Source organism: Meleagris gallopavo, chromosome 1, assembly GCF_000146605.3.
Source record: "Meleagris gallopavo isolate NT-WF06-2002-E0010 breed Aviagen turkey brand Nicholas breeding stock chromosome 1, Turkey_5.1, whole genome shotgun sequence".
Lineage (NCBI taxonomy): Eukaryota > Metazoa > Chordata > Aves > Galliformes > Phasianidae > Meleagris > Meleagris gallopavo.
In genome coordinates this window covers 41,668,340-41,682,661 of record NC_015011.2, presented here as the reverse complement: position 1 = coordinate 41,682,661, position 14,322 = coordinate 41,668,340, and the positions used below count along the sequence as shown (strand labels likewise).

The 14,322-nt window shown below is 42.6% G+C and overlaps 1 long non-coding RNA gene across 1 annotated transcript; it reads right to left on the bottom strand.

Moving 5' to 3' along the window:
- Positions 1-529: 529 nt before the first annotated feature.
- Positions 530-14,086, bottom strand: LOC109366554. The gene is made up of 2 exons (XR_004160049.1): positions 13,153-14,086; positions 530-5,938 (listed from the first exon to the last, which is right to left on the bottom strand). It is a non-coding gene; the product is annotated as an uncharacterized LOC109366554 (long non-coding RNA).
- Positions 14,087-14,322: the final 236 nt, after the last annotated feature.

Here is a 14,322-nt window from a genome sequence, read left to right as displayed (position 1 = left end):
TATTCCAGTATTTTCCTTCAATTGAGTGACTGAGTGATTACTGAAAAAAGAACAAATTTTTTAAGACAAGGACTTTCCCTCCATGCCAGCACCAGGCTGGACCTCCCCATCTCCTTTGCAGGCCATAATGGATAACAGTATCTCCCTGAAGAGCTGGTAGCATTGCAAAGAGGCCATGCCTCTATTGCTCCAAACAAGGAACTTCTTACAGCAGAACAGCTGATATGAATGGCCTTTTTTGTCTGTGAAGAAAGTGTGTGTTTCCAGGCATGTGCAGGGCACAGAGATGGCAGCTGCTGAGGGAGCAGTGCTTGGCCAAGCTAGAGATCCCGCTAGGCAGAACCAAAATAGCACATGACTTCATCACTCATTATTAAAGAATAAGTTGTCCTGCTCTATGGGCATCAATTCTCCATGACTCCTTCACAAGAGTCTGGGGTGAATGAGTAATTGATGAGAGTTAAATGTCCACTAACACATACACAGAAAGGCTCATAGGGTCTACCATTCTAATAAAAAGTAACAAACAGAAGCTACTACCTTTTATTCTTTATAAAGTGATGGAGGAAAAAACAATGCAGAAATATAAGCAACTGCCCTGAACTTGCCATTTCTTTAAACATTAATGAAATGTTTTCTTCCATGCTAGATCTTCAGTGATGCTGTTTCTGTTCTGCTCCTTCGGCAATTTGTGAGATGAATTGGAGACCTGAGATATCTTGCCCAATTTGAATTCATTTCAGTGAAGAGTTTAAGCATCTCTTTCTTGCGGAGAAGAAATTATTTCTTTTCCCCTCCAGTGATCTATTTACATATCTTCTGCACTTGCTTTACCATCTTTTTAAAATCAAGTCATGACCACTTTGACATGTTTACTTAGAATTATATTTTTTTAGACCAATGCAGGTGAAATTATGTCTTTCTTTGTCCAAAGAAGACACAAACATCTTGTAAGAACAAAGTTCTCTGGATCCTTCTATAGGAATGTTCACATACACACTAGCAAAGAGGTTTTATGTTCTGTATGCATGGGTAGGTTGGAAGATATATATGCAAAACAAAGCATGCTCCTTTAGATACTAGTGTCACATGCTATTGATCATGCATGTGAGACTCTGCTAATTATGAAACCAATGGACAAAGCAGCTGACATTGCTATCCATCTTGAGCATAATAAAAATTCATTTAGTTTTAATTTCACTTCGTGGAAATTGGAAATTTCCCTGATCATTGTATTGACTCTATAATTATTATTGTTAAGTAGTACAGTGCTGAAGGGCGCTGCAGGCCGTGGAAAATGATCAATAATATGTTCTATGGGAAATCACATGATCAACCTTTACTGATACAACAGGAAAGAAGAAAATGCAAGTTTATTTTATACTGATGCAGTGACTATAGAAACCCATGCCCATGGGGTTACCTGAGAAAGCTTGAACCCAGCTCTCCCCTAAGCCAGGACAGGACAGGAGGTTCTCTGCAGGGCACTGAGCACCCAGGGTCTTGGCACAGCGTGACTATGAGTGGTCCCATGTGCAGAAGGCATTACTCCTAAAGGGGACAGAGCCTTGGGGCAGAGACATGCTGACATCTTCAGAAAGGGAAAGTACAGGCTGCTGTCTTTTCCTTGCTTACTTAGGGAAAATGGACTCTGATCTGGAGTACACTAAATGGAGATACCTGACCCACAAAACCACATCCCATCTTCCTCAGAGGCCACCAGCAGGCTGGGAGCTCTGGAGCAGCCAGCCATGGCTAAGGACAAGCAGCTCCTCCTCAGTCTTCAGGCAATACTCAGAAAAGGGTGGATGCTTATGTCTTTTCCATCATCTGAAGAGCTCATGCACATGAGCCTTCTTCCCCTCTTCCCCTCCCAGGAGCACCAGTGCCTCTCTGGGCACCACCTGGCACCAGTGGCAGCCAAGCACCAAAGGACACAGGGCCCCACAGGAGACAAAGATAGCACGTGACACGTATTGCCAGGAATTTAGGGCTACTCCTGAGGAAAGGGATCCAGAAGCTTCTCTGAAACTCACGCTGATTCCTGTGAGGCCATGGAAGTTGTCAGGAATGCAGCATTTCTTCAGGATCCTCCTTCAGGAGGAGCCACCTCAGGGCCAACTGTGGCCATGCAGCGGCAGGAAGCCACACCACTGGTCTGCCCTTCTGTGCCTGAGGGCTGGACCTCTTCCAGTCATGGGTTGTACAGCTGCTGTAGAAGCTGCTTCTGGCCACATGTTAGCATAGGCTGTGACAGGCTGTCATTTCAGTGCTGAGGCAGTGCTCGACTTCGGAGCACAACAAAGGGGATAGCTGCTGCACAGAAGCTTGCAGTATGTACCATGATGGCCGCTGTCATGGGTCTCTAGCTGATGGCATGCAGGCCATGATGGGAAAACTTCCTAGGAGCTGAGTCTGCAGATACTGCCAACAAGCAGGGGTTGTCAGCATGATGAAGTCTATCAATATCCTAATTTTTCAAATCAGCATTTGATTTTAAAATTCAACAAGACTTACGGAGCCAACGCTTAGCGGAAAACACAACAGATGTCAAGAGATTCATGCTAAAACTGGGAGAGAGCTGTGTAAATGCAACACAGGTGGGCTGAACTGCAATCATTTTACCTTCAGGAAATAAAGTTTTGCACTAGAAAAAAACTGTTTCGTGGAAGTCTGAAATGCAAACCAACACCACCTGTGGAGCGCCTGTTGCTGTCCCACAGCCTTCACTGGAAAGGACTGGAAGGAAGGCACAGTGAAACCAGTAGGGAAGTGCTGCTCACAGCTGCCCCGACATTGTGTTTGCACAGGGAGTTTGTACCAGGGATATGAAGAAATCGTTCTCTTTGGTTTCCATATCAGGTTTTCAGATCAGCTCTCTTCCCAGCCTTTCCTCCTCCGGGCTGCTTGCAGTGTGGAGTGCTCTTTTCCTGTTTACCCTTACATGCCTTTTTATTACCAGGCTGGATTTTTTTTTTTTAAAGCACACTCAGGCGCCTGCTTGTTTTTTCTAAAGCTCTACGGGGATTTGTTGGCGTCTTTTGTAGCAGGTCATCCTGTTTTCAGACAAAGTTCCTGTCTTGTTAAAAACAATCATTTCTGGATGTCTCTGTATGGCTCCTGCTTTTAATCATCCTGAGTCCTTGAGCCACGTAGTCCGCACCCCATTTATGTAGGTTGTGTTTGTTTGTTTGCAGAATTTAAAAAAAAAAAAAAAGGAAGAAAGTAAAGAAAGGAAAAGCCACTGTGGCACACTCAGGACGAAGGCAATGAGTTGCAGACAGAGTGGCGGCAGCAACCAGCCCCCTTCCCACCGCTGACAGTGCCCTTTCCTCTACGGGTGGGAGCAGGCTGGCTGCAGATGTTGGGAGGGGACCAGCCAGAACAGTGCTGCTGGGCAGGGTCTGCACTCAGAGCACCTTGCTGAAAGAAGCACATGGCAACAATCATAGAATTACAGAATAACCAAGGTTGGAAAATACCTCCAAGACCGTCCAGTCCAACCATTCACCTATCACCAATATTTCCCACTAAACCATATCTCTCAGTATAATATCTAAACATTTCTTGAATGCCTCCAGGGATCGAGACAATGCTCTATGTGGCTCTAAAACCCATGGATGGACAGTTATAATGCTAGTCTAATCCTATATAGCTTGTTGGCTTTAAATTTAATGCTGAGAGAAAAGCTTAGACAATTCTCTGCCATATTCCACCTGTTTGAATTCTGTACATGCCTCCTATAACTGTAGCAAGGGCAGCTAACAAGAGTGCATCCATGTAGCCAACACCTCCTGTGATGAGGGGACTGCTGTTTTTTAAATTACAGTAAGGCTGTGACAGGCATCCTGCATGGCTTACTTTGAAACAGAAATAGGAAATTAGCCTTTTGGTAGAAAATATTCTTGATCATGGGAGGGCAGCTAGCACCTCTTAGCTAGTCCCACTTCCAAGCTGGTGGCCAGTGACATGCATTTTAAAAGTTAGATGTAAATAAACACCAACGATCGGTGATAAAAAATGCTTGCGTGTTTAACAAGCATATTTAGTATCCTCCACATATTAATAGATGGGGAAAATAATTCCACAGAAGGTGGCATGCCTTTCCCTAAGCTGGGACCAGAAGTCCAGTCTCTTTTACCTCTCCCAAGAGGAAGGCCTCACTGTATGCCAGCTTGTGTTGCTGCTCTGGAGCAGAGAACTGAATCTGTGAGCTCTGGAGCTCGCACTTTCCCGCCTCCTATCCGCTGGGGAGTACTGCTATTACAAACAGCAAATAATAAAAAAAGACAACTAATGCATTCTCCTTACTGGCTCCCACATTCTAAGGGGTCTTGGGCCACCTCCTTGGGGCCATTTACTCACATAGGGAAAACTCGCTTTCGAAGGTGCCTTCCAGAGTTTTTTTGTGTACTGTTATGTTCCAGAAGGTGATGAAATGTGTTTCAAAATATGTATATTTAAAGGTGGTGTGGCTTGCAGGTCCATCAAGAGAAACGGTCTATTATGTACTTCCTTATGCTGAACATTCCTGCAAAATGATCATCAATCAAAGCTTCAGCCTTTGGTAAATTTACCCCTGACAGTTCTTATACGAAGATGTTACACAATCCCTAACCCAAATGCTTTGATCTCCTAAGTCAAAGTCAATATGTCCAGCTGGATAAATAGCATTAAGCCCAGCACTCTTCCTGTGTAAGTGATAAAAAAATTGATGAAGTCCTGACTTGCAGAAGCACAGGTGCTTTAAATCAATGGACTACAGCTCACCAAAGCTATTAATACCAACCCTGGAAGTCCTGACTGGAAGCAAAGAGCTTTGTAATTTTAATGTACCTTAGTTCAGAACCGAAGTTCAAATGAGGTCATTTTCAGATGGCCACAGACACTGGGATGGTGCAGGTCAGTTAAGCCATTTGCTTTAACTGGACTAGAGGCACAGAGCTGAGATTCAATCTCCGTGCAGCTCAACAGGGTGAACTCTCCCAGATATGTCTGCAGAAATGGATTTACAGCCTTGTCCCTGGTCTCCATTCTAAACAGTCCTCTCTTCCTATGCATTAAAGATGTCCCCCTCCCTTCTTTTCTCAGGACCCTCAGATTTTTTCAAAACTCATTTATTCTTCTTGGACTCCAAACTGACTATGGTAAAAATGCCTCTTCTTCTTTCTCCACCCGGTGTTATCACAGGCCCACAACCCCTCTCCGTGGGTAATAGCAGGGCTCAGGCAGGTTTCCTGCCCCAGCTTACTCACATCCCAGCATCAATAATCTATTACAGATTCTGCCTTAGTGCCCGTTCCCCTCCTCCCCATGAAGAATAATGAAATTCTTGAAAGCTTGAGATAAATATCCTGTTACAAAACAGATGATCAGGATGCATATTTCTTTCTTCCTCTAAGTCACTACTTGTGGGGGAGTGGAGATAGTCTGTTTAGCCATATGGATAGTTTTCCATCACTTGCAAATGTCACTGACAGCAGGGCAAAAAAAAATTCTTTGACATGATCTTTGGATTGTGTCAGTTAAAATCCCCAATTCTTGGAAGGTAAAATTCACCCTGGCCCAAGCGCCACTCCATAGTAAATACTGGCCACGTGTTCTTATGAAAACCCTGAAAACATGAGAAATTTCAGAAGAACATGGATGTGATGCTAAGAAACCGTTGGAGAAAATCTCTGAAGGAGTCAGATAAGAGGCACGGGGCTGGAGCTGCACAGACCTACAGGACAGAGGCTGATGTAGGGAAAGCGTTGGCGTCACCTTGTAACCCCTGCTTCGGCCTCACTGTGCCAGAGCTGGACCTGATCCTCCCAGCATGTCTTCCCCATCTCAGCTCTGTTCTCTGTGGTCAGAGGTTCATTTTCTCCATCTTTCTAAAAGAGATGTGCTGAATGCAGCTTAATGGATTATCATCGCCCCTGATCGATTCCAAGCCCTGAGAATAAAAAGCTTTTGGTTAATTTCTCTGTAATTTTGGCCTCATTTGCCTTCTAAAGCAATATATTTTTGCAGTGACTCAGTTGCAAAATCAATGTGGACTATGCTTATAAAAGAAAATAGACAATCAACATCTTGGGTCCTATCCCAGGCACTGCTGATGCCCTTATTATGTCAGCTAATCTTAAAAAAAACTGCTTTAACACCACTCACGGGGAGGTGAGGCACTGCCATTTAAAATGGGTTTTGCTGCACAGACCGCTGTTATTCTAATTGTGAATTTTGCTATTGTTCCTTGCTACTACTTTAATGTTACAGTTGTTATTTATTATGGAACATATAAATGAAGAGAATTGGGTCAATTTACCTACAATTGTCTACTGACTAGAACCAGAATATCTGCTGCTCTATTTGTTTCCAGTCCAGTTGGTAGCTTGAGAATACCGATCGTCTTACTCAGCTGAGACAAAGAGCAGCCAAGTGATTGAATCAAGTGATACTTCCTCAATGGAGAGCGGCAGATTTGCATCTGACAATTAGAAGATTGTAATCAGCGTTTTCCCATAGCAGTATATCTCTAAGCTTTAATATTAATAATGTAGCCTTCACACATTTATTTTTGAGAATTTTCAAGGGGAAAAAAAAAAAAAAGTACCAGCTAACAAAATCCTTCAAAGAAAATGTCCTGTTGTACACTGAGGAGCCCTGGCTGTCAGTGCTTAGAAGCTGAGCAATGCAGGTAGGTGACCTCCCCTTGCGCAGAGTAAGAGTTTGTGCCCACCTGATGTAGCAGAAGCATTGTGTGTGTTCTCAATGAGTCTCAAAGGAGTGGGAGCAATTATTTTAAAATAATTAGTCTGCATCTGAACCTAAGAGAGACAAATTTTATCAGTGAGCATAGAGAGCTATGGTATGCAAGAACTCATGTTTATTTGCCTCCAATTTTCTCTGAGTAACTACGTGAATTGACACGGGTGGCAGTTGAAAGCACTGGACTATAGTGAGGAGTGCTCTCATCCTGAGCACTCACTGCAGAAGACTTAGTTCCTTTATTTACTTTGCACAGATCCTGGAGAGGAAATATGAGGCACTGAAAGTCCCTTTGTTTTTGCTCATTGGATTTAAGCAGTTCCTCCTGCCCACATCAGAACAATGAATTCCTTCAGTCCACCAGTCTGTGAATGATATAAGGCTACGGATTCACACTGCAGATCTCCAGAATTTTCCAATTTTTGGAGAAGCAGTTGGACAACTGCAGCAACAGCAGATTCAAACTTTGAGTCTGCTAATATCAGAGGCAAGCGATAAAATGAACCCCCTTATGCTAAGAGTCTGAGCTGGTGTGAAGTATATATTAGTAAGCTGGAACATCCAGGCTTAAGTTGTCCTCACTAATTGGGAAAATTGCTGTCCAAAAATAAATGAGTTGGAACTCAAAGAACACAGGTTAACACAGATTCCTCACCATGTACTGTCACTCATCTCACATACTTCAATCTACGTAAGGATTTGCTAACAATGCCAATGTATGCAAGCACCTACACATGGATCCTGTTCTGCCTCCATTTCCAGAGAGCAAGTAACATAGCCCTTCTCTGGGGCTGACTCCAGGAAATCTACTTTTTCAGGTGAAAAACTTCCTAAAGTTCTTTCCTTGACTACCCAGCAGCCACAGACTAATGTTGTTTTCCTGGTTGATCACTCAGGCATGTCAGCTGGATGCCCAGTACCATTCAGATTTATGACTTACCTCGTTATGGTATCATGTAGAAGAACAGACAGTGTTTCAAGGTCATGATCACTTGAAAGAGTGATTATATACTTAATACTTAACCAAGAAAAAAAAAAATAAAATTCATTGGCTAGTTTGATGGGAGGCTTTTGATTGTAAAGGCACAGCTTGGATCAAGATACAGTTATTATTACAATTATACAGGTTTTGTTTCTTTCCTACTTGATCTTTCAAGAGAAATCTTCCCTGAAAATGTCACTTGGACACTGATTTAGCCTGACTAGTTTAGGTATCTTGCTCTTGGGAGGCAAACCAGTTTTCCTTGTTTCCCTGTGTAATACATGTAGAAGAGCAGTTGCCTTGAAACTTAATCTGCCATATGTCATGGGGTGCCTAACCTTGCCTAACCTATTCACCTTGAATATAGGATGTAAGGCATGTCAGGAGGTAGCATAGAGGTTGCACTATCATTCTGCAGCCCAAAAACTATATAGGCAAAAAAGTTAAAAAAACTAAAAATAAATTTAAAAAAAGGTGTCGAGGTGGGTGTGATGATGAAAAAGCTGACGGGCCCTTACATTCGGTGGCAGCAATTAGCTCTAACATAGTAAATTCCAGGCATATGGCATGGCAACTTTCGCACCCTCTTATATGATTTAAAACGGTTTTCACAAATGTTCGTCTCACTGTAACTGTGAAAAATCTCCTGTTTTCTCAAGAATAAAACTGCTCCAATATCTTGCCCTGACAACTGATGCTTCAAAAAATGCCCCAAACCCTCCAAATCCATTTAAGGCAATGATGTGTGTTTAATGCAAGAGAGCAACAATTAGAATATTTTTGACTGAAAAGAACTTAGTTAAGCTGCCAGAAATGTCAAAAGTTCCTTGCTACCCTGACACTTACGTAATTGTTCTGCGAACACCCACACACCGGAATAGACCTACTCCACCAAAAATTGCAGGGCTGACTCACTGAGTGTTCCTCTACGTATCTGAGGACCCAACCATCTAGGATACATCATCCTCAGCGTAATTCTAATGTGATTTCCCTGATTCAGTAAAGTTACAGTTCGCTTAGGGAAAAAAAGGGATCATCTCCTTCTTTAGAATCCTGGCCACCTATCATGGAGGAAGCAGCCAAGAAGGGCAGTGATGTGGGGCCAACTGGAAAGGAAGCAGGCTACTGCTGAATCTTCATCTTTGTTTTCTGCATGCTTCAATCCTATTTGGTATCTCGCCCATTACAATTCTGATGTGATCCAGAAATGCTTGACTTCTCCAATCTGATATGGTTGCTACATGAAATGAAGCAGATTGGTGGAAAATGGAACTGAAAGAAAACGAAAGTAGTAACTAACTTTTATAAAAATTCTGAAGAAAAGCACTATGAAAGAGCAGAGAGGCTTCAATACATCCCTGGAAAGCACAGGGGTGTAGACATCTCTACACCAACCTCTTGTCAACACTCAAAGAGAGATTCATCTGCACACTCTAGCCAGAATAGGAAACTTTGGGAAAATGGTACTTCACAGCTATACTACAAAACAACTCAGAGTAAGTAATAATTGAATCTAATTTACCTTTGTGGTATGCTGATGACACCAATGCACCAAATGAGTAACATAAACTGTGACCACAAAAACTGTGGTTTTTTACACTGTGATCATCACACCATGGCATACCAAGTGACAACCTGGTGTTTAGGTTGGACAGTTCTACCGTAGAGACTTCACAAATTTCTAAGCATAGTAAAGCCAGGATAAACAACAGTAAATTCTCAAGTCAACATTGGCAGAAATTACACTTGTACGCACCCAGTTTTCCAGGTTGTGTTGTGTACTGCAAAGCTCTTAAGTGCTGAATCAAAGATGCAGAAATAACTACTATGCCCAACTATGCCCATACTTTGAGATATATGCCTTTTAAAAGGATAGCACACCTTAAACATGTATTTTTCTAGTAACATGCACAACTCAATACTATTCCAGACACGTTAAATGCTGTTCCATGGTTAGGGCATTATCCTTTCCCCATTTGTTCTATACACACCAAACTACTTCTATGGGTTTCCTTCTTGCGCCAACAAAGGTCTCTCAAGCTTCCAGAAAAAATAAATTAATTAGAGAATTAGGAGGTGTGGTGACTCCTTGAGATCACTGTAATTTGGCAGTTTTCCTTTCATCTCCCACTACCTGTTTATATGTATGGGTTGGGAGCATGGTGAAGTGTATCAAACTGAACCAGCTGAACCAGAAAGCTTGACTGTTCACACTAGCGATGCCACTGGTGCTTCAAATTCAGCATGTGATTTGACCTCTTTTTTTAACTGAGTAGCACATTTTAGCACCTAGGTCAAACCATAAGTTTGGTCAGTACATTTACTGCACTTGCCCATGAGAGGTCCCCACGGGGGTTACATCGTGGAAAGCAAAGCAGATGTGCTAAGCGAGGGCTGCAGGTACCAGGACATGTGTCTGTCCACTTCCCTACTCCTGCGACATCCTGGAGCCAAACTGCATGCTTGGCTCCAGCAGATCCCCAGAACACTTTCCAGGGACCATATAAAAACCAGGCAGCAGAAATTGAATTGTTCATGCCTGGGTTAGATTCCTAATTGCCTCTCTTTGGAACCAGAACACGAAATAGCTGCGCTACAGTTCTTTTCCTGAATATGCCTGTGCCAGGATGAAGATCTTTTTCTTGCATAATTTGCTGCCCTTGCTCTGCTCCCTGCACAGCTGATTTAAACTGCACCATACAGAGACACGGCTTGATGCCTAGAGCAAGCCTTCAGCCATCCCAGGGGCAGGTTTTATTCCCATGGTTAGAGTGAGTAGCTAGAGAGGGATGTGGGATCAGGGGACCTTGCAAGTGCAGAGGAAAATAAATGTGCAGCATTGGGAACAGAGTTGCTTTCTACACTTGCTTGATGCTGTCAGGTTTGGTTCCCTGTGGGATGAGTGAACTGGAGGAAAATGGGACAGGGTTAGTGCAGTGACATGCTCCAGCGATGGCACTATTTCTTCCCCAGGTAAGCCCACGTGCTACTGCCTAGTAAGCCCTTCTGAGCACATCAAAATGGGCTTCACTAAAAAGATTACAGCATTTTCTCAGCCGCCTCATCCGTGGTGATGCACGTGCCTGGTATAGCATTGCCTGAATAGCAGGCAATTTCAGAGATATAGACACCAGAACGCAAAGCAAGGGAACAGACTTTGGACAAGGCTGAGCTCTTTAGCATTGGCAGGGAAATAAAATAACCACATAGTTGTCTATGCAAACCACATGATATTCCTGCACCGTGGACTGGGAATTACGAAAAGGGATTGCTGCTTTCCTCAGCAGAGGTAACAGAATTATATGAATCTGGTTTCCAACATGTAAGCTAATTTATTGATTTATTCTCTGCCACTAAACTTAAGGGAATATCAGTCTTTTCATTCAATCACTGTCCTATTACTCCTCTTGAAGCTTAGTCTGCTTCTCCTTTTTGCTTCCTTTGTACAGTTCATTATTTATTTGAAAGCTTTCCAATTAACATGTAATTATTTGTAAGGAAAGTATGCACATACAGCCTTCTGTTCAAGTCTATTATTTTTAAGACAGAGCTGCCCACCTGTTCCACGTTTCTGCTGCCAGCAGAATGTGAACGACTACAAAGTGATACACAGGTGAATACCACCAAACTGGTGCTACCAAGTAGTACTGGGGAAAAAAAAGATAAAGGAGGAAAAAAAAGAAAAAAAAAAAAGAGTGGAGTGCTGGCCTGTGTGCCCAGCCAACACACTGCATGCATGCTTTGTGTTGCCTTTCTTGCCCTCCTGCAAGCTTAGTTTCATCCTCTAAGAACAGAGAGACTTATAGCTATTATAGATCTGCTGTGGAACAAGCCTGTTCACTCTACGTGCCCTGAGGAACAATTTGGGGAACTCAGGTTTGAGCTCCATTCAGACAAGAGTTTATTTTGTACTCACAGAAGTCAAGAGAAAACAAAGCCTCCTGAATAAATGCATTTCCGTAGTAGCTGTTAAGTATATTAAAGTCATTCCAAAGTAATTGCTAATTATATTACTTTATTACAAGGCACAATTAAATATGTGCTTGAGGTCATCCAGCTATTTGCTGTTTCAAGGAAAGCACTTGAGTCAAAAGGATTTCCTAAATGGAGCCATTCAGTGTTTTATTTCTCCGACTTCAGGAATTATTCTAGATGTGAATAATTGGACATTGAATTATTGGTGAAATACTATTTCCATAAATTGTTTGCGCTTTATATAAAACAAGCAACATGCTTCATAGGGCACTTTGTTCTCCCTTTGCAGAACCCTGCACACACAGTATTGACACCATACATGCTGCATTTTATGGTGGGTTTGGTCTGGGATGATTTGTGTGTTTCTATTTCCAAATAGATAATTCACACAAATCAACACAGACAGTTAATTCTCACTTCTACTGAAATTAAAAGGAACTGAGAGAAGAATTCACACCTAAACCCAGAGGTGAGGCTCACAGGCTCTAAGTTAGGCACCTATTAAGAGAAAGAACTAGTCAGTAAGTGGATGTCTAGCTTTTAGCATCAAAAGCTGAATGCCTGCCATCACAGAGGCCTGTTCAGTCAAGGCTGACAGTCATGATCCTCAAAATTCATGGCTAACTGTGACCTGTCAGTGGAGAAATATGTTTCCATTACACTTCCCAAGCACCTGTGCACCAGCATTGAGCTGAACTCCATCTCAACCAAAGCCCTGATGCCAGCATGTTTCATGCTCCTTGGCCTCCTCCACTGGCAATCTCTGCATTTACTTCACCAACATAAAACAGCCCTGAGACAGAGGTTCTCCCCTGCCACTTTGATTCAGACCATCAGTGGGAGCTGGAAAACCAAGGCTGGGGCTCCTGCTTTCATAAATACTTATTTCTGCCACATGGGAAAGGCTGGATCAAAGGAACAGAAAAGCCTTTCCCATTTCTTTTTCCTCCTTTTTTTCCTCATAAAAAGACAGGCTACAGTCAAATTCTGTTCCAGGTCAAGTGGAAAAGAGCTGTGAACCTGCATCTTTAGAGGAAGAAAGCACTTATGAAAACACTTTTCCATCCTTTCTTCCCAGTTCAAGAAGAAACCTCACTGGCACTAAGCCCTCCGAGGATCCCTCTGCCTCACTATCTCAGTGTCCCAAGTTGTGAAGTGGCTCGCAGTGGCCCAGTTGGCCCAGTTTCAAAATGTCTTAGGTATCTGCCTTTTTTTGGTGCTTCTCTCTCCTATTACACTATGTAGAAAGTCCCTCTGCTGAACTCAGGGGTTCTTGTTACAGGGAAGAACACGAGGAACCGGCTGAGCAATGCCGAACTCTAATCTCCATTTTCCACTCTCCTCTGCACCATCTAGTCAAAAGGTCAGCCAGATAGGCCTTTTGTGATGAGGATGCTTTCATTCACAGCCAGGGAAGTATAAAAAGAAAAAACAAGCAAACAAACCTGAACTAGCCAGAGATGAACATCGCAGGGTTCAAAAGCTGCCTCTGCCTTGACTGGAATAATGATGGTGAACAGGAACAAGCTCTTCTTACTGCTGAGGTACGCTATAAAACCTTCTGGAAGCTGAAAGATAAGTGACCTGGTGATGCTTGGGCCATAGATCTGGTCCTTGATAAAGCACCACATGGTGGCATGGTCCACTCCTGCACATCCTCAGCGACTGACAGGATAAAGTGGTTCAGACAGAAAAAGCGAGGGCATGCATGCATGCGAACACGGAGATAGCAAAGCACAATATAGCTTTCACTCTCCCCCAATTATCTTCAGCTGGTGGGTGCTGAGGGAGGTCCTGGCACAGAGGGTGTCCCTTCTATTGCATGTGTTCAACTCCACCGCAGCACAGAATCTCCTGTCTGGCTCCCAGCTTTGCAAACACCACCCTCAAACTGTTGCCATGCAATGAGCTGGCAGTAGCCATCATCATAACAAGTCTGCCCCCAGACCCACTTGGGAAACACAACTCTCTTGAGCATCCTTCATATCAATATTTATTGCCTTCATATATTTAACCTTAACATTCATAATATTTCAATCAGATCTGACAGTACTAATGATGAAAATGGTCTTAAATGCTATCACTATTTATTGCTGCGTTACTACTAGGCAGGTAGCTCAATGGGTTTGATAAACTGCTTGCATAACATGTAGCTTTCAGTTAAAATGCTGAATGACTAAGAATTTTATTTTAAACTACTGCCATAAATCGTCACTGAAAATGCCCTGAAGATGACAATCACAACGTATTTTCTTCCTAAAATATTTTAGTCGTCAAAGAGGCAAGTTTACCTTATATGAATGTGGAAGCATTTGATAGAAATACATATATATATGTTTTAATTGAGATGATAATTTGTTTTTTTTTTTCCTCCCTATTTTTTTTCAAATTCCAAAACTTCTGTAAAATGCAACTAATCTTGTCTAGTTTAAAAAAAAAAAAGAATCAATGCACACTGCAAGCCCAGGGAACAACGCCAATTAATAACAACATGGACGACAAAGAGCAAATTGTATTTTATCACTGCACTGAGCTTGCTGGGACTTGCCACAGTATTATACTGAAACTGCCTCCACCTCCATCTCCCGGGCCATCACTTGGTATCACTCTTGTTT